Source organism: Natator depressus, chromosome 10 (genome assembly GCF_965152275.1).
Source record: "Natator depressus isolate rNatDep1 chromosome 10, rNatDep2.hap1, whole genome shotgun sequence".
NCBI lineage: Eukaryota > Metazoa > Chordata > Testudines > Cheloniidae > Natator > Natator depressus.
The window spans coordinates 83,742,976-83,762,208 of record NC_134243.1 but is presented as its reverse complement, the minus strand read 5'-3'; the positions used below and the strand labels follow the sequence as shown (position 1 = coordinate 83,762,208).

Genomic DNA, 19,233 nt, shown 5'->3' with positions numbered 1-19,233 from the left:
TCTAATTGATCACCATATGTAGGACTAGGCAGGAATTTTTCCTCAGGTCAGATTGGTAGTGACCTTGGGAGGTTTTCATCTTCCTCTGAAGTGTATGGGTGCGGGTCACTTGCCAAGATCATCTGGTATATCTCAATCATCTCCCTGCCTTTGTGGGGACTCTTAACGTTGGTGCACCTCAGTCTCTCCGATTCTCTGCCTGTGGCTCATAACAGCCTAGTCTCCTGGGGGTTATAATGCTTTGGTCTGATTTCAGGTGTTGAGCTTAGTGTGTGGATGCTGAGTGGTATTAATGGTCTGTGATACACAGGAGATCAGACAGGATGATCTGATGGTCCCTTCTGGCCTTAAGCTCTATGACTCTGATCTGTGGATTTAGTGGACGCTTCAGGAATCGGAGACCTTTTCCATCAGAAAAGCATGTACGCAGATATATGGGTCTGGGAAGTTTGCGGAGCTTCTCTACTGTTCTGTACTTCAGGTGTGTCAGGTAGTCTCCGGGTGTTGGGCCAAAGTGGCAGGTCAGGAAAGGTTTTAGCAGTATATATTGCCATATTGCTGTAGCTAGTAGCTTATACTGCTATAACACCTCGAATGAACCATTCCCCCATCACCAACCAATTGAGAGAGGACTCCTACTCTTTCTGTTCATTCCCTCCATACGTTTGGTGGGTTGCCAATCTGCACGTCACTATTACCCCACGTAGTGGCTTTTGTATGGTGCGAAGAGTGAAAATGGAATCTGTTGGTCAAAATGGTCCATACTCTCCTAGTGGCCACTACAGAGGGCATTTTCTTTTTCTCTATAGGGTAGGATAAGGATCCCAACAGGAGGATTGATTTAATTCATTTTCTTTTAATCCCCATCCATAAGGGATGGTATTGTTTACGTGTTGCAAACTGTGAGAGATCTGGACATGAGACAGACAACATAATAGTTATGAAGGTCTGGGAGTCTGAAGACACCTCCAATGGGAAGGAGCTGAAACTTCCTCCAAGATAGTCTGGGGTGTTATGCTAGGCCCTATAAACAAGTGTTGATAATACTATTAAAGCTTTTAAAATAGAATGGTGAGATGATGACAGGAAGCCCATTCAAAATGTATAAACATCTAGGTAAAACATTAATCTGAACTGGATTAATCCCCCCCACCCAGGCTCAGTGAATGCACCTCCATTGATTGGTGTTTTCTGCCAGCTGCAGAAGGTTAGAATCTAAATTCATTTTTTCAGTTTTTTTAAGGTTTCTTGCTATTTGTACCCCCAAGTATTTAACTGCCTCTCGCTGCCTATGAAAATTCCACTGGGAGAAAGCCCCGCTAAAAGGCAGCCAGGCAATCTAAAGTAATTCTAACTTTTCCCAGTTAATGCTACAGCCTGAAAGTGAGCCAAAGTATTGGATTAATGCAAGAAGGGCAGGGATTGTGATTTCAAGGTTCATTATAAACAGAAGGGTATCAGCATATACCATCTAATGGTATTCCAGTGGGCCAATCTTAATACTCAAATGTTTGGGTGAGAGCCTGTAGTGGTCTTCATGGGCTCTATGGCTAGATCAAACAGAAGAAGGGACAGTGGACAACCTATATGATACCTCAGAGAAGGTTAAATGAGTGTGAAATTATGCCATTGGTTAAGATTAGAGATGTGGGGTCCTTATATAGAAGTTTAACCCATCATCTAAAAACAGGCCTGAAACCAGGCTCTGGAGGGTCTATAGCATGTACTCCCCGTTCATGTGATCAAAGGCCTCTTCTGCATCCAAGGCAGAAGTGCTTCGGCATCAGCGTCCTCATACTGTGCGATTATTATAGCTACTAACTGTTTTTAGTTATCTGAACCATGTTGGACTTTAATAAGCCCCATCTGGCTGTGATGGATGATACTGCGCCTGTCAGCCAAAATGTTGGCTAATATTTCAAATGCTAATTAAGGAGATTTCTGTATAGTTTGGGCATGACATGAGGCCACAGCCCAACTTGGGAATAACTGAAATACAGGCTCTCCTCCAAGCGTGGGGCGGGTACTTTCCTCCATTGAACAAGGCAGCAACTTGCCTGCAAAGGGGTCAGAAACATGTTTATAAAAATAAGCTGGGAAAGTGTCTGGGCAAGGAGCCTTACCCAGTAGCATGGATTTCAAGGCATGGGCAAGCTCTGATGTTGCTAATGAAGTATCAGAGCTCTCCTCTTGGGACACTGAGAGTTGGTGCACCCAGGGCATTAATGAACGAGGAATATGTGGCCATTCCTAGAGCTGAGCTCTGGCACCCAAGGGGTTAATGACTATTGAGACTGAGTCCAGGCTTTGTCACCTAAGAGGTTAACAGGGTGGTATGGAGGTACCTTGGGCCAGGCTTTGTCACCTAAGAGGTTAACAGGATGGTGTGGAGGTGCTTGGGGCCAGGCTCTGGTACCCAAGGAGTTAACAGGATGGTGTGGAGGTGGATGGGGCCAGGCTGTGGTACCCAAGGAGTTAACAGGATGATGTGGAGATGCCTGGGGCCAGGCTTTGGTACCCAAGGGGTTAACAGGATTGTGTGGAGGTGCCTGGGGCCGGGATTGGTACCCAGGGGGGTTACAGGATGGTGTGGAGGTACCTGGGGCAGGCTCTGGTACCTAAGGGGTTAAAAGGATGGTGTGGAGGTGCCCAGGGCCAGGCTTGGTACCCAAGGGGTTAACAGGGTGGTGTGGAGGTGCCCAGGGCCAGGCTTGGTACCCAGAGGGCTCAATTGGAAGACATGGAGGTGCCTGGTGCTGGGCACTGGCACCCATGGGGTTAACAGGGAACTCGTGGCAGTGGCTGGGCTCTGGCCCCTCCCTGAGGGTTAATGATCAGGGAGCAGCAGGGGTGGGGGATGCCTAGGACTAGGCTCTGGTTCCGGGTGTTCTCCAGGCAAAGACTCTGGCCCAGAGAGGGTTAAGTCTGCCTGGCGCATTGTTGAATGGGTGTCAGAGAGAGGCTGGCCAGCTCCTCCCCCGATTTGCATTGACATAACAGCTGCCTTCTGCAGCCGGTTTGTGTCTGTGACTCTCCAGGCATCCTGAGCAGCGGCTGCTACTTCCATGGGCTGCTCATCCCAGGACCCTATGGTACGTGCAGACTCCTCTTTCCCATCCTGTGCACTCAGCCTGGTGTGAATGGGTGTTCGAGGGCGACTGAGAGTTAATGGAGATCTCCAGCAGTGGGATGGGGAGAGGGTGGCGTGCAGGATCGAGATAGTCAGGATTGGCCTCATTCTTGGGGTGACACTGCTTAGCTCCCAGCTGGATTGTTTAAGGGTTGGAGGTACCAAAACAACTCATCACTTTGGGGTAGGGGGTTCCTTCCATCTGGAGGTGCTCACAGGAAATCTGGATAATAGGTGGCACATGGAGATCCACCCTGTCTGCTGTCCCAGCTCTGCCGTGTCTGATCTCAAGGGGATGCAATTGGCTGGATGTCACCCTGCTGTGGCTGAGGAGTGGTTGGTGGATCTGCCATCACGTTTCCTGGGGGAGCTTTGCAGTGATTCCTGGTAGATGCAGTTTCTCTATTTGATCTGCTGAAATAGGGCAGGGGATGCTGCATGGGGACTGGGCAGAAAAGGACAGTGACAAGAGGGTAAGGTGGCTGCAGGCAGAGCTAGTTTTTATATGAGGACCTCGCCCCTTGCCAGCTGCTCTTGTCCCAAGTGCCCCAGGGACAGAGAGACTCTGGATTCTCTGACTGCTCAGCTGTTCTCTGCACTTGTCTCTCTGGCTCAGACATATCTCAGGATGGCTAACACAGGGTAGGACCCAGGGAAAAATACTGAGTGCCAGGAACCTGGAATGTGCTACAGAATCAGAGCTTGTGTCAGCACTGCCTTGCCTGAGGGCAGTGTGCTGGTCCCTCTACCTGGGGGCGGCATGGCGTCTCACAGGCACTCCCGTAGGCAAGAATTGGTGACTGAAATGTCTGTATGGTGCTGATGCTGGAATGAGGCTAATGCTAATCAGGAAGAGGGTGAGGGTGTCAAGGTGGAATGCAGTGCTGTTAATAGATTGGAAAGGGGTACTGGGAGCCCCCTTTGCTCGCTCTCTCTCACACACACAGCAGTATCCTTGCATTAACTAAAGTCTGGCTTGGAGCTATTCAACACTTCATTCTTCCACTACAGGAAGCCAGAAAGCATCCAAACTCTTCCAGTTTGTGGGGGAGGAAAAGGGGAAGCTGCCTGTGAAATGTACGAGTGATGCAGCCTTTCCAGGGCACTAAACAGAGGAATGAAGTGGTTGGGCGTGTGGAGTTGATGTTGCTGTCCTGGGGGTGCGTGTCCTGCCAGCCCTGTATCCACGCTAGTGATAGTGTTCAGATTTTCAGTTCCCTGGACATGAGAAGAGAGCAAAGCCCTTGTGTACTCCCAGTCTTTGTCCTTGGCAGTCCCCTGCTCCTGCTGTGCCTTCCCTTTAGCACAGACACTGCGCTGGGTGAGCCCTCCCTTTGTATGCAGCTCCTGTCCTGGATTCCCAAGGTTACAGGGCGGAGGCTACCCGCTGTCCCATCAGCAAAGTGGAGGGCTCTAGTTTCACAGGGTGTGTCCAGAGCTGACTGACCACCACCAGCTAATATATTACGAAGGTGTTAAACCCTGTGAATGCTACTGTTAAGAATGTCAGTTAAAATATTTTTAAATACAATCTTTTCTCCTAGTCTAGACAGAACCAGAGGGCAAGAGGCAGGTGCAGGCTTGGCCCCATGAGCACTGGCCAGAGGCTGCTGTTGTGGGGTTAGTGTAAAGAGGGAGACGCAAACCCTGATGAACAGTGATGGAGCAATTGAAAGTCTGGTGAAGCCAACAAAAGACTTCTTAATTAAGTGGGGGAGGGGAGCCAGGGCGAGGGGCTGGGGTTGATCAGGCTGGGACTTGGAGTGGGAGTGGAGCGGGGAAGAAGGGAGGGAGTTAGACACATTTATCACACAGGGAGGAGGCTGGAGGGGAGGAGCATGGCTGCTGCACACTCACTCTTTCTCTCTCTCTCTCTCACACACACACACACACTATACTGCGGCAAATTCTGCAGCTGGTGCCTGCTGGCTCCTGACTGCAGAAAAGACAAGCTCTCTGGTTCAAACACTCCGATCTCAGGGACAGGGCTTTATCCCACTCCCAACAGCATTGATCCCACTGGGAAAACCCCCCCAAGCCAGGCATCATCTCAGGCAGACCAGGGTCCCGTCTTCTGTCCACAGAGGCTGATGGGTTAGGGGGGTCCCTCTTGCTACAAGGAGATTGGTGCTGCCCCTCCCTCCCCCACTGCCCCATGGTTGCAGTTCAGCTGAATGTTCCTCCTCTCACATAGACGTTATTACAAATAGGCAGAGGAGATGTGTAGGCACTCCTATGCTCCATTTAGTCTGTGTGGGCACAAAAAGATGTATGGGTCTGGAGTTGTTCCTTCCCAGGCCAAAGCATCCATGAGAAGAATTTCCTGAGGTGAAGCATGCAGAGCACAGCCCCATTTGCTGCTCCTGCCCATGTCAGTGCCATGAACACAGCATTGACCCAGGAAGATGTATCCTTAGCAGGTATGGGGGATGGGGGATGTATAACAATTCAAGCACAGGGGCTATGGGTTGTGAATGGCCAGTACAGGCAGGTAAAAGCAAGGGAGGGGATGTGCACCAGGAATGCAGCTGTGGCTGGTCTAGTGGGGTTGGAGTGGGCATGGTGGATATGGGCCTAAGGGCTCTGGACAGTGGGGGGTGCAGGGGAGGCATATGCAGAATTCATCTGGGGGATTTTTCAGGCACATAGTCTCCTATGGGAGTTAGTCTTGTGTTCTTTGCACACAGAGTCTTCCTCTCAGTGAGCCACCCAGGGTCGTTGTGGCCTCACAAAAGGAAGGGGAAACTGTTGAGTAAAGAAAAAAGACCCTATGATGTGTCTGTCTGGAAACAGATTATGAAAACAACAGGGGAATCTGCCTGCAGCCCTTGGCTGGTGGATAGACTGTGTTACTGTGTGCCTGCCTTTGAATGGTACATAGGATTATTAGTGTGGGGAAGTGTCTGTGGGGCCTCCACCAGTGGGTATTTCATAAGGACTGGGTAGCCAGGTGAGAGGCTGCCTCGGGATACTCATGGGGATTGGACCTGTTGTCTGATGGCCTTTGAGCCAGGGGATGGTCTGTGGGGAATATGGCCTGTGGGGCAGCAGTTGGGAACCCCCTTGGTTACTGGGCAGTTTTTGTGGACTCAGCAGATGAGGGAGAGAAAAGAGCGAGTTGAATCACTGTAAGTGTTTCTGGGGAGGGTTTGTTGGGATTGGAAAGGAGGGTTCTTTTCTCTTCCAAAGATAGTTTCAAAATTCATTAGACAAAATCTGCGGTTGAATTGGTTCCTCTGTCATGCCCTGAATTCCAGCACAGGCTGTGTGGCTGTTGGGAGGAAACCCTGGGGGACGCACCGAGATATTTTTATTCCAATTCCCAGTTTGTGTCCAGTTTCTCTCTGCATCCCCTTTGAGCTGCTGATTCAATCCTTGGGATTCCTCCCACAAACACACATGCTTTCCTTCTGAGTGGAGTCTACCTCCACTCGAACACACTCCTTCTTTAACTCATTAATGTACAGTGGCTGTGCTCCTGCCAAGAATGCCTCATTCCCCCGCAAGTGTCTTGTGGCTCCAGACTAAAGTCAGAATGTTTGTTCTCTGTGCCCAGCTCTTCAACAACCTTTGTGTATATCCTGGGCCTGAGTACCCCAACTCCTCTGCAGTCAGTGGGAGCTGCAGGTGCTTAGTACCTCTAAAACTGGCCTTTAAATCTTGCTGGGCCCATCTCTCAAATGGGTATTTTCCAAAGGCTCTAAGTGACTTAGGGGAGCACAAGTCCCTCTGACTTTCAATTGGCCATGTGCTCCTAACTCACTTTGGTGATCCACTAACATCAGAGGCCTGTCTCTGGCCTTTGAGTGCCTTGGAGGGAAGGTGCTGGAGAAGGACCTTGGATGATTATTGTTACTAAAGAATGACGCATTTCTGCTGTCTTCTGTCAGCACTAACCGGAGCACAGAATAAAGCCCAGTGCTGGAGGAGAAGACTAGCCAGTCTAAAGGGCTTTTGGGAAGCCTGAGTCTATCTGCTAAATCCAGTTACCTGGGATGTGGGCTCTTGTTAGTTAAATGCCTCAAGGTCTCAGTTTAACAAATTGTTTTTATTGAAGATATTCATCTAGCACAAAGCAGACTGTCTTATGGCCACTTTTCTTCTGGGAAGGAGAGGGGTCCAGTTCATCATTAGGGTGGACATTAACAGTGTTAAATAAAGAGACGCCCCACCCCATGCAGTAAAACACACTTCACAAGCTGAATTCTGATCTCAGGACAGTAAGGTTTTCCCCGAAGCTGCCATTAGTGATGCACAATGAGTTTGCAGTTTCTAGCACATTTTCTTGAGCAGCTGGTTCCTGTATCTAGGCACTAGTGCCCCCAGGGCACTGCTGCCTTGTTATTTTTTTCAAGGCAGAGATCCAGTCTGTGGAGGCTTAGGCCTATTTTTCATAATGTACCAGACATACAAGTAGATCATACCAATTAGATAGTGCCTTGCCTTTTGGCAAGTCCAGGTCATTTGCTTCTTCTAATGACCTTAATAATTCCTAAAAAGATTTTGCCTAAATTCCCTTTTCACCTGCCCTTTCTGAACTTTCTTTCATGCATCCTGATCCAAGTGCCTCACCCCTGCCTGTATCAAATGGGATCCAAAACAGAATCTTAGATGATTAAGAACTAGAACAGAACAGCCCTTAGCATCTTTATTTTGTATGTTGCTTGACTGTTGTCTGAGCCTTTCAGAAGACACTTGTGACACCAATCTCTAAAAGGAGAAGCGGGAGAGAAACCAATAATTACAGCCTGGTTAGCTGTGTTTCTGGAGGCCTCCTGAAATGGCTTCTTATGGATAAACTTGGATAGAAGTGGGAGTTCTGCCCAGAGCTTATGAGAAAGAGATCAATTCAAACAAAGCTGATTGCATTCTTTGGAGGAAGAACACAGAATATAGGTGATAGCTGGATCAGTGGCTTACATTCACCTGGAGCCTTTTGCAAGATACACACAGGTGGCTATCAAATGAGATTACAGCTATAGGCATCAGCAGTAAGACAATGAGATGGCTGGAGAGTTGTTTTTTTTTTTTTTTTTGAGGTTAAAGGTGTTTTATTTTCAGACAACTTATGTTTTTATAACTTATTACAGAAATGCGTAGAGGTCTGCTCGAACTCCAAATCCAGGTCCTTTGGGTGGTTCAGTCAGAGAAGTAAGACCACCAGCTGGCTCACAAGAAAAGCATCCATTTCTTGGGCCAGGTTTGGGAACTCTGCCAGCCTTTAATTCATCAATTTTGTCTTCAATATCTTTTGGTGTCAGATCTTCACAATAATTATCATTTATTTGTACCATCGCAAGCGCCTAAACATTTGACTTCTACCAGTGTGAAACAGGCAGGAAGTGTAGAGTACAATCTAATGGCAGTGAGTCCTCATGCAGAGGAGTAATAAGTGGGGACCCCTTACCCAGGGCTGGGATCTAATGCAATTTATAACACATTTAAGAGCCGTTGAAAGTAGAACTAGTTGTGAGGTCTGAATATTTACAAGCAATACAGAGTTCAGATGGAAACTTCACCCCATGCAGGAAGATTTGGGGAAATGGGCACACACAAATGGATTATGACGTCAGGGTCAGGAAATGTGAAGTTAGGTATCCAGGGAAATTCACCTAAATGGCAGAATCTTCATTCAGAGAAAGAAAAGGAGTACTTGTGGCACCTTAGAGACTAACAAATTTATTTGAGCATAAGCTTTATTTGAGCATAAGCTTTCGTGAGCTACAGCTCACTTCATGATGAGCTGTAGCTCACGAAAGCTTATGCTCAAATAAATTTGTTAGTCTCTAAGGTGCCACAAGTACTCCTTTTCTTTTTGCGAATACAGCCTAACACGGCTGCTACTCTGAAACCTGTCATTCAGAGAAGAGGTGGGTGGCGGTGGAGCAATGCCATGAGGTTTGGGAGTTCAGGTCTCGGTGTATGGCTGCAGTATGGTACTGTACCTCTTATCTAAAGCGGTGACTCTCCCCAGGGGGCCTGCCCTAGGGGGTGAAGCATCTGTCAGTCTCTAAGCAGTTATGCTTCCCTGCCACTTTCAGTCCAGTCCAGGTCTTGCTGAATCATTCTAGAGCAGGGGTTCTCAAACTGTGGGTCAGGACCCCATTTTAATGGAGTCACCAGGCTGTGTTAGACTTGCTGGACCATGGGGCTGAAGGTGAAGCCCAAGCCCCATCACTTGGGGTCGAAGCCCAAGCCCCACCGCCCGGGGCCAAAGCCCAAGCCCGAGGGCTTTAGCCCTGGGTGGCAGGGCTCAGGTTACAGGCCCCCCACCTGGGGCTGAAGCCCTTGGACTTTGGCTTCCCTGTCCTGGGGTAGTGGGGCTTGGGCTTTGGCTTTGCCTCCCCCATCCCTCGAGGTGGCGGAGATCAGGTGGGCTCAAGCTTTGGTTTCCCCCTCCTGGGTTCGTGTAGTAATTTTTGTCAGAAGGGGGTCACAGTGCAATGAAGTTTGAGAACCCCTGTTCTAGAGGCTTTTTTACCACCTAACTAAAAAACAAACCCAAGAGATTCCTAAGTCCTCTTTTTCCCTTGTGTGGCTCTCTTCAGGTTCTGATACTGGGCCCACCGCAATGGTGTCTGAGCACTATGGTAGCTGGGCTCCGTGTGGCTGGCTGTCAGACATTTATGTTGTGCCCAATACCATGCTACTCTATCTTGCCTGCTCGCAGTTGTTCCTTGTCATGTGTTTCTTTGGTGTAAATTCCCCCATATTCAAATCTGGGGATGACATCAAACCTGGAGGAAGAAACAGCCTATTGCCACCTGGTTTCCACTTACCTAATCTGTCTGGGACATAATAGGGGAGGACAGATTATGGGGCACCCATTGTTCCAGCAGCATCTGCAACATGTAGTGTCAACAATTTCTTAGTCTCTAAGGTGCCACAAGGACTCCTCATTGTTTTTTCAGTGCAGGTGAGTGGATCTAAGATCAGGGCTAGGTTTGAGTGTTGACTAATGCGGTGGGGGGAGCCAGCATGGTCAGATAGCATGAGGAAAGTGAGTCCACCTGTTGTGAAGGGAGGGCTGGCATGAGCTCAGTATGAGGCAATGGGATGTATATGTAGAGCCCTGCGTGGATACACAATTTGTATTCGCATCCAATCCATGATCCGCAAACATGGTCCGCAGATGTCCACAGATGTAAAGCAGATATCCGCAAATTTGCAGGGCTCTAGCTATAAAATTTGGATCCGCATCCATCCATGAGCCGCAAATGTGGTTCATGGATATCCACAGATGTAAAGGGGGTATCTGAAGTTTGCAGGGCTCTATGTATATGCCTGATGAAAGGCATTGATTGAGGTGCATTGTCCCCACTGTGATGCATGGGGGAGGGTGAACCCAGTGCGATATGGGCTTGGGGGAGCACCTCTGGTTCTCTCCAGCTGACACATTTTCAATACTGAACACAGAATAACAAGGCATTTGCTAATAGAATGGACATGGGTGACCCAAGTGCTATGTGCATTTATATAACCTTGTAGACATAGGTGAAAGAGTGCCTTGCACATCAGGCTGTAAATCAAACCCCAGGAATCCAGACCATGTAGAGAAGTTGCAAGGTGGCACCCAAAATCCAAGCATGCAAAGTCAGAAGAAATGACAGAGGCAGAGGATAGCTGGTTTCAAGTCAGAGGCTGGTAACTGAGAGAAGTGGGCCCTCATGCTTCTCTTTCCTTCTGCCATGGTTAGTTTATTGGCTTCATTTTAGATGTAGATGACATTCTGCATAGTGAGGCATTGGGGGTTCCCAGAATGCAGCAGGATGAGAGGCTTGGAGATAAGAAAAGCTAGTGAGGAGTGAGCAGTATGAGGAAGTATTAACATCCATGAGTGGGAATGAGTCTTGGGGCATTTGAACAGACTCCAAAATGCAGTAAGCAACGAGAGGGTTCCTTGGGAGCCTTTGCCAAAAATATGCCACCTGAAATTTGCAAACTGGAGGGAAGCTTGGGGTGATTTCCCCGCTTCTGATAATTATCTCCTCCATTGGTACAGCTAAATCCTTCCTGCAAGAGAGAGCTTATATGTGAGGATCATAAACATAGTGTTGAATAGCACAGTAATGCATCAGATTTAATCTGTTGACAGGTACCTGTATTTTTTAAAAGAATCCCTAGGGGAGGGACACTTCTTGGTCATTCTACAAGCTTCTCACCCCACCTTACACTTCAGATGAAACAAGATGGATCCTGGGTTGTACCACCAAAACACTCAGGAGCAAAATGTAATATTCCCAGCCAAGTACATCTTTATCAAGCAATGTTGCACAGTTGTGTTGCAGCATTTCTTGGTTTTGCTGATAAGAAAGTGTCATTGCTTAAATGCAAAAACAATGAATTATTTCATTTGCCTACTGTAACCTGGCACATGGAGTTTATCTCAGGATTAAGAGGGATATTTTTGTGGGGTCCCCTTGTTAAGATATTGGCAGCAAATCACAGATACAATTCCACTGAAAAGGAACAATATAAGGAGCTAGCAATGACCAGCACGGTCCCCTCAAGGTTAGTAAACATCTATCATGGGACTGGAGGAGTAGGAGGCAACCAGACAAGGCAGAGTCTCATGGAAAAGATGAAGGTTGCAACAGACACAGCTAATGCTGCCACAGGGAGGAAGGGTGTGACAGGGTTTTAACAAGCACCAGAAGGGTGGGGAATGAGGCGAAAAGCCTGGCTCATTAATAACAGGGAGATTAAAACAGTTGTTCTCAAATGGCTGAGTCACTGAATTGCTTTTTAAAATGGTCTATAACAAAAAAGTGAGACAGACTAGTCAAACAGCATGAGCTGAGAGAGCGAGCTGGGTTCTCACCACTCCATGAAGCTTGAATCGATCGGGGGTCCCAGGTGGTGGTGGTAATTGAGGGTCCGGAGTACTGGAGTCAGGCAGAGCCCCCATCATGATCAGTCAGAAGAAGATGAAGTCCCAGTGGAACTGATTCAGATTTTGGATCCAGGCATCAGAGTACTTACTTGAGCGTGGGTAGGAGTTTTTGTAGAGAAACAACAATGGTTCAAGGGAGAACACTAGATTTGTTTATGTGTAAACAAGGGAATATACCAAAGTTGTTTTGTTCAGACTAGACCATGGGAGCTGATCATTCCTGTCTTTGGGTGGTGTTCCTTGGAGGGCGTTCACAATGTAATTAGGGAGCTTTACTATTTTGGATACCAATAAAGGATTTATTACTAGAATTGGTCTGATAACTGCTGAGCTGGGTGTGTGCAGGCTGGGTTCATTAACATCTGGAGTAGAGATCCTGCATCATGCAGTGTTTCCCTGCTTTTCTGGTCCCAGAATTTCATGCGGTTCTTGCCTTGGAATCTCTGTTCTCCATTCTGCATGCTACTGGAGATGCCTCCTTGCCCCATCTTCGATGCAAATGAGGCTAGGGGAGTTTCCTTAATCCTGTCATCTGTATCCCAGGGGTCTAGGTGTGTCTCCCACTGCCTTTTCATTAGGGTGACCAGATGTCCCATTTTTGTAGGGACAGTCCTGTTTTTGGGGACTTTTTCTTATATAGGTGCTCATTGCCCCCCCACCCCCTGTCCCGTTTTTTCACAGTTGCTATTTGGTCACCCTTCTTTTCATTGCTTTTTGTAAATCTTTCTTCTGATGCAGATTTGGTTCAGTCAGAGGCTGGCGGGAGGTAGGGGGGGAAAGAAGGTCTTTTCTGAGTCCGACAGACTGGGTACTGCGCCCTGGTTCCCCAAGAACACAGAGCTGCAAGGTAACAATGTCATCTCTTCTCGCTTCTTTTTTCTCTGTGACTTTCCTAAATGTCACCTCTTTAGACTCACTGTGTACAGTGCTACTGTCCATTTTCTCATTGGCAAAGCACTACATCCTAACCTGAGTTTAGGAAAGCATTGACTTTAGTGAGACTTTAGCACATACTTAATGCTTTCCTCCACTAGGGTCAGAATATGTCATCTCTCTGCTTGCAAGCTGTATCCTGTTTTCCCACCGTTTGTCTTGTTTTTTAGATTCTGAGCTCTTTGAGTTAGGGACTGTTTCTGTCCACATGCTTATACACTGCCTAACATCAAGGGGCTCTGATCCTGACTGGGACCTCTGGCACAACCACAATACAAATACTTACCAATCATCATCATCATTAAAGCTCTGAAAAGTACCATGCACATAATAATATCCCCATGTTCAAACACCAGTGACTCTTCATTCAGTTCAAAATCCCCCTCATTTTAGAATCCGCCATGGTCTTGTTCCCACACATTTCAGAGACCATCTTTGCTGCCTTTCTCTGCTCATCTAGCATTGTCATTTAGCAGTATGTCCCAAGCAGACTGCAAAGAGCTACGAAAGGATCTCACAAAACTGGGTGACTGGGCAACAAAATGGCAGATGAAATTCAATGTTGATAAATGCAAAGTAATGCACATTGGAAAACATAATCCCAACTATACATGTAAAATGATGAGGTCTAAATTAGCTGTTACCACTCAAGAAAGATCTTGGAGTCATTGTGGATAGTTCTCTGAAAACATCCACTCAATGTGCAGCAAAAAAGCAACAGAAGGTTGGGAATCATTAGGAAAGGGATAGATAAGACATAAAATATCATATTGTCTCTATATAAATCCATGGTACACCCACATCTTGAATACTGCCTGCAGATGTGGTCGTCCCATCTCAGAAAAGATATATTGGAATTGGAAAAGGTTTAGAAAAGGGCAACAAAAATGATTAGGAGTATGGAACAGCTTCCATATGAGGAGAGATTAATAAGTTTGGGACTTTTCAGCTTGGAAAAGAGACTACAGGGGGATATGACTGAGGTGTATAAAATCATAACTGGTGTGGAGAAAGTAAATAAGGAAGTATTATTTACACCTCATAACACAAGAACTAGGGGTCACCACATGAAATTAACAGGCAACAGATTTAAAACAAACAAAAGGAAGTATTTTTTCACACAACGCACAGTCAACATGTGGAACTCCTTGCTAGAGGATGTTGTGAAGGCCAAGACTATAACAGGGTTCAAAAAAGAACTAGATAAGTTCATGGAGGATAGGTCCATCAATGGTATTAGCCAGGATGGCAGGGATAGTGTCCCTAGCCTCTGTTTGCCAGAAGCTGGGAATGGGCGACAGGGGATGGATCACCTGATGATGATTACCTGTTCTGTTCATTCCCTCTGTGGCACCTGGCATTGGCCACTGTCGGAAGACAGTATACTGGGCTAGACAGAGCTTCGGTCTGACCCAGTCTGGCCGTTCTTATGCTCTTATTGACCTCTGGCCTATCCCGTCACTCTTAGTATGAGAGCCTCTCTGGAGAGCCCTGCCCATTGACTCTTGATTGATTTCACATACCGACTGAAGATGTTTTCTCCTTGCCAATACCTGTGACTCCCTCGCCCTCGCTGGTTACTATTTCTCTCTGTAAAGTATTTGTGGACCCAAAAATAGATGCTGTACAAAATAAAGATGTATTGTAGCAGTTTTAAACTATGCTCCGCAGATCACCTGTGGGTGGTCCACAGAGTACTGGCTGGGTACAGCTGTTTCCAACTGCTGAAGTGCACTAAAAAAGCTAAAAATACTGTACCATACTTTGTTAATACAGTAGAACCTCAGACTTATGAACACCTCGGTAAGAGAGGTTGTTCGCAACTCTGAAATGCTCATAACTCTGAACAAAACATTGTGGCTGTTTTTTCAAAAGTTTACAACTGAACATTGATTTAATACAGCTTTGAAACTTTACTCTGCAGAAGAAAAATGGTGCTTTTAACCAACTTAATTTAAATGAAACACGCACAGAAACAGTTTCCTTACCTTGAATGAGGTGTGTGGTTGACCGGCCAGTTTGTAACTCTGAGGTTCTGCTGTACTGCTTTTTCATGTAAGCAGTTGCTGTAATTATCACATGTGCTGGTGAATGAAAGAGGAGGTTGCTACAACATAATCTCTTTATTAAACTGTGGTCCAACATTATGAAGCAGTTTGATGTGCCTTGTTGTATTCTGTTGATCTGTGAAGGGGATAGGTATTTAGTGGGTAACTGCAGGTACCAAGCCCTACTTTTAATTAATATCTTTACTAGTGATCTGGAATGGGATGTAAACACTGTGTTGATTAAATTTACTGATTATAGTAAATTATGAGGTGTTCAGAACAGCCACGATGGACAGAAGGATAATCCAAAGGACCTACAGAGAAAGGAATTTTTGGAGGGAAATGACAAAAGGAGATTTCATTTGGGACAGTGCTGCTAATCCAAACCACGCCCATTCAATAGGAATATTAAGAAAGTAGTAATAGCTGAAAGAGATGTAGGAGTGATATGACATAGATATGAATACGCTTGCAGCTGCCAAAAAAAAACGCCCAGTACATTTGGGCCGCATGTGCTGGGGCATAATATCCTGGGACAAAGGTGATGTGCTGCTTTCTCTGTGTGTCTAGCCACCTCAATCCCAGAAGAGCAACAAAACTGAAAGGGAAGATTAAAAGAGTTTCTGATATGTATCATCTGGCCAGACACTGAGAATAGTGTGAAAAACATGTTTAAGTTTAGAGAGGAGGGAAAACCCAAGCAGGAAGAAGAATTGTTTGGGGGTCCAAGACACGTAAATTCTGGGAATGGGTTGAAATTAATCAAAGGAAAATTTAGGGTTTTCAGAAATACAGCCTGACAGTGAAAGGGATCCAGATGGAGGACCATTAAATTTTACAATTTGCTATCTGTAAAAATGAGAGAACCCTTTCTTTCTCTCACCCTTGGTCTGTTTTGTCTATTTAGACTGTGAATAATTTGGGACAGGATGTGCCCATGTCCATGTCCCCAGGGAAGAGTACAGAGTCCCATCACTTGAAAAACTGGAGAACGAACTGTAGTGAATAATCCTGCCTTGCACCAATAGGGGTTGAGCTATATATATATCCTGGTAGTGCTCTTCCACCCCTCTCTCATCCCTCAACCTGTGTGGGCTCTGAGCACCTGGGCTTCTTCAAGAGAAAAGATGGGGGAGGCTGCAGCATACCTCTCTAAAAGCCACAGGGAGAGAAGTATGTATTGAAGACAGCAACAGTTTCTGAATACTGTGCAAAAGAGCAACCATCACACATGTTCCTCTTCACTTTCTGTTCCAAAATTTGTTGTGTTGCTCTGGGGTTGTTAAACAGCTGCTGTGCCCTACCCTAGAAGTAGCTGCAGCTCAGTGGGGGGGTGAATGATCCATGTGTGTGTGTGCACGCGCACACACACTCCTTGGGATTCTTTCTGATGACTGCTTATATCTATACCATGCCCGTCATCACAGTGTCTGTGAGATATAACACTTATCTCCAGTGCTGATGGTGCAGCCAATATGGGTGTCACATTGTCTTGGAAGCTGAGTTCACTATGTTGCTGATACCCTTGGGGAGTGTGGGTCACCATCTCCTAGAGTTAAGGGAACTAGAGACTGGGAAACTGTGGCCTGATTTCCAGTTTGGGGGTGGGGAATGGAACTCGGGATGTGGGCGTGAGCCTTCTCCACACAGACAGATTCCTGGGAGTGGAGATGGGGAATGGGATAGCAGCCACTGCTGGGGCTCAAGCCAGCACTGTGCAGACTCCCATGTTTCTTCGAAAGGTCAAATGACAGTCAGATGTTCCTGTTTGTTTTCTCTCTGATGTCTGGCAGAGTTATGCTGCTTGCACAGGGCCAGGCTGCCTCGCACAGACATGCCACTCACCAGCTAGCTCCTGCTGCCAAAAAACAGATAGCACAGTTATGGAATTTGCCTGCCAATGATCTCGCCTTTCTGGACTCCACTACAACCCTACAGCCGGCCCCATGCTCAGCACTTCCTCCCCTCAGACCCACTACAAACCTACAGCAGTCCCCATGCTCAGCACCTCAACTCCACAGCAGGCCCCATGCTCACCACTTCCTCCCCTCAGACCCACTACAACCCCACAGCAGGCCTGAGGCACAGCACTTCCCCTCTCAGCAGGACCGCCGGCGGGGGGGCTAATGGGGCAATTTGCCCCAGGCCTCGGAGACAGGGTGGGGGCAATTTTGGTGGCAAGTCTTTCAGTCCCTCTCCTCCTCGTTGGCGGCAGCTCAATTGCTCCGCTTCAGTCTTCTGCAGCAATTTGGCAGTGGGTCCTCCTGTCCTCTTCCTTCTTCGGCGACACGACTTGGGTTTTTCTTTTTTTCTTCTTCCCCGCTCGGGGCGGCAAAACTAACTTTTAGTTAATGGAAGGGGCTCCCGAAATTGCTTTGCCCCAGGCCCCCTGAATCCTCTGGGTGGCACTGCCTCTCAGGCCCATTACAACCCCCACAGCAGGCCCGCCTGTCTGGGTTCCTTTCACAGGCCTGCTGGTGCCCCTCACTTGTGACTTTGAGCACCCCAATGCCTGGCAGTATTTCCCAAATCACATAGGCAGTCCGTGGAAATTGAACCTGGATCTCCCAAGTACCAGGCTAGTACCCTAGCCACTGGGCCATCCTCCTTCTTAGCTCTAGAAATTCAGATCCCCCGTAATACCAGGTTAGGGAGCAACTTCTCCAGCATGGGTGGGACCCTCTGCCACCAGTGTGGAGCCACCCTTTCCATCAGCACAGTACCCCCCATAATGGGCTAGGGAACAGCTTGTCCTGATACTAGGTTTGCAACATCCCCTCTGGCAGTGCTACCCCATCTGTGGCTGACAGCCAATCCTCGGGCTTTCTTTAACGCTCCAAGCATTGAGTCCATCTTGCATTAAGAGAGGGGAAGGTGTGTGTAACATATGGGATAAAAGTAGGAGCTTTCCTCAATATTCTGTGCAAAACTTTTTTTCTGGCCTTTATAATGACGCTCCCCCAGGGCTGCTTCCTTGTATTTGCATTACAGTGCCAGAGTGGGAATGAATATGTTGTTCCCTCGCTCTCTGAACAGACCCATTTTGGGACTGAAATCTTTTTCTCTCTGGCACTGAGGAAGCTACAGTTGGAGATTTCTCAGCCTCCTTATAAAAGAGCCAGTTACCATCTCGGAGTGATGATGTCATTTAAGAATGAAGTAGATGGAAGCCTTTCAGTTTGCAGAAGACTATGCTAAATTATGCAGATATATGCACCCAGTGATCACTCATGCAAAGCTGGGGCTGTCTTCAAATGTGGCCTTTTGTTTATACAGATTCAGAAAGGCCTTGAGTCCTGTAATGTGTGGCTCAGAGCCATGCTGAAGTGTGGGAGAAGGCCAAGCAGCTGCAGAGGTTCAGGGCCTCACTGCAGGAAGAGCTTTTTGAGGAAAAACTCTAGGAAAAAGAAAAGGAGGACTTGTGGCACCTTAGAGACTAAAATTTATTTGAGCACAAGCTTTCGTGAGCTACAGCGAGTCAGGATATTGAGGTCATGATATGGCAGTAACTGCAGCAAGTTTTCCCCTGTAGTGTCAGCTGGAGAAGTTAATCTTCACTTTAGCACTTATACACTGTTTTGTAGTGTCAGTGGCTGCTGAATTCCACCCAAGAGGCTGCTGCACTATAGGGGAAAGGATCCCTTTATAGAGAAACTGTAAAACTCCTTGAGATCCTTTTGAATTGAAGCTACAGCGAGAAGTGCCTTCTGGTACAATCACTCAAAGCTGAGTGACTCAGCACGTAGTTCGTGGAAAGAAACTGCCCTTTTCTGGTGCTGCTCCTCCAACAAGACTAAATCAGAAGAATTGTGTACCTGTATACATGAACCTTCGTCTGCAAATTTTATATATAGCCATTTATATGGGGTGGGAGGCAAAGTATTGTCATGAATCAAAAACTATCTAAGAGATAGGAAGGAGCATAGAAATAAATGGTCAAATTTCATCATGGCAAAAGATGACCAGTAGGGACTTCAAGATTCCACATTAGGTACAGTGTTGTTTAATCTATTAATGCTCTGGCAAAGGGCATTAACACTGAGCCAACAAAATTTACAGGTGACACAATGTTATTTAGATCCAGAGAAGGGTGTGAGGAACTTCAGAGGGACTTAACGAAGTTGAGGGAATGGGCAGTATGGTGACAGAGGACGTTAAAAATCAATAAATGTGAAGTAATTCACATTGGGAGGGTGGGGGAAGATAAACTTCTCATGCACCTTACAGAG

At 47.0% G+C, this 19,233-nt stretch overlaps 1 protein-coding gene across 2 annotated transcripts in view; it reads left to right on the top strand.

Annotated features, from left to right (window-relative positions):
* The window catches only part of MAP1A (microtubule associated protein 1A), a 107,467-nt gene that overhangs the window by 61,476 nt on the left and 26,758 nt on the right, over positions 1-19,233 (top strand). Inside the window, exon 1 of one of the 2 annotated variants that reach the window (XM_074966733.1) lies at positions 3,049-3,092. The exons of the other annotated variant lie outside the window; for it this stretch is intronic. The gene's annotated coding sequence lies outside the window, so the exon portion shown is untranslated. Of the gene's footprint in view, positions 1-3,048; positions 3,093-19,233 lie in introns of those variants that run through there. 2 annotated transcript variants of the gene reach the window in all.